The sequence below is a fragment of the Cynocephalus volans genome, chromosome 1, assembly GCF_027409185.1.
Source record: "Cynocephalus volans isolate mCynVol1 chromosome 1, mCynVol1.pri, whole genome shotgun sequence".
NCBI classification, from domain to species: domain Eukaryota; kingdom Metazoa; phylum Chordata; class Mammalia; order Dermoptera; family Cynocephalidae; genus Cynocephalus; species Cynocephalus volans.
The window spans coordinates 74666882-74668445 of NC_084460.1; the positions used below are offsets into that span (position 1 = coordinate 74666882).

Here is a 1564-nt window from a genome sequence, read left to right on the forward strand (position 1 = left end):
AGGTCACTGCTGCTCTAGCCTTAATTATTACAAAATAAAGTATTGATGAAATGAAAGTGGTAGGAAACTTAGGAAGTTGATATCTTGACACATTAGCTAAGGAAGGGAATTCTAGGCATGGTCTTGCGTACATCTTGGACTTAAGAATGACTGATTTCCAGTAAGAGACAGGAAGGACTATTGCTATTACGAAATATACTCAGAGGCAAGATACTTCTATTAAAGTGAAAATGTAATGGTTATGTATCATCCTAATAAGGATAAACCAGAGGGAAAGAAGCCATCTAAAGTATGTTTCCCCAAGGATATCTTGGATGATTTTGGTAAAGGATGTATGTAAAAGAAGAAACACATTAAAGGTGGGGGGAAACCCCACAAGTTCCTGGTAGAAATACTGAAATGTGTAGAAATGATAGTTTTGAATGAGTCTTAGTACAAACAACAACATAAAGGGTATTTACAAGTATGTTTAAAGTTGGAAAAATGAGGAAAAGAATATGGCCCCAATATTGGGAGAAAGCAATGTAATATTATACTTCTGTTAGTATTGTGCAAGAATACTCATATATGTCCACTGATAAAATCCAAACACATCTGTGGATGATAGAAAATAAGCATTACTTCTAAATCCTAATTTGCTTCTGGCTTCTCTGTTAAGAATATCCTTAATTTGCCAGGAGTCGGAGTACCTGGCAGAAAGGAAAGCTGGGGCTGTGGGTGGGGAACATGTCTGAGTCAGAGCTTAGCAGGGAGTGCGACTGCGGCCTGGTGGATGCGGTTGTGAAGATAGGTACTGGTTTTTGATTAGGAATTGTTTTCTTGCTTACCTTCTTTGAAAGAAGAATGTGGCCACTAGCCTTTGGTTCTGGCATGGGATTGGGGATGCCCTACTTCAACTGTCAGCTTCATATCTTATACATGGAAAATACGCCAAAGGCCAGGAGCAGTGACTTACACCTGAGAACATCCCAATGGTAGGAAAAGAGAAATTATGTTTATTCTTCAGGAATACAGAAGTGCCCTGGACTTCATTCTTCTGTAACAGTGTGATCAATAATGCTTTTAACTCCAGTACACTGTTCATGTATTTGAAAACAAGTCTGTTTCTTGTTTTGTATTTTCTCTCTGGAAATTATAAGAAGGTGGTCTTAAAATAAATAAATTAAAACAAAAATAGAAGGAAAACAAACAAAAAACAAGAATGTACTGAAAACCAAAACTGGTACAGTCAACTGGATTAATGAGAGACAGAATTTCACGTTAAAGAAGTTTAATGAGTCAGGGTGAACACAAACGTTAGGTTTGAACACATACTTTTACTCTTGAGTTTTGAGAGCTTCATAACTCATTGGATCTCTCTGAAGCAGCTGCCTCTTCTTTAGGATGAGTGTCATCAACCCCAGGATGCATCTAGTAGGCAAACACCTGATATGCATTCCTCATTCGCACGCAACACTCAATTACTTCATCTATTATTGTTATGAGACTTGAAGTCCTAGGAAGCAAAATCTATATCAAGTTAATTGTTATAGCTTCATCTCCAACTCCAGACCTGAACGCTTAG

The 1564-nt window shown here is 37.5% G+C and overlaps 1 pseudogene; it reads left to right on the forward strand.

Annotated features, from left to right (window-relative positions):
- Nucleotides 1–726: 726 nt before the first annotated feature.
- LOC134371053 (MICOS complex subunit MIC10-like) lies at nucleotides 727–950 on the forward strand (annotated as a pseudogene).
- The last annotated feature ends 614 nt before the right edge of the window (nucleotides 951–1564 follow it).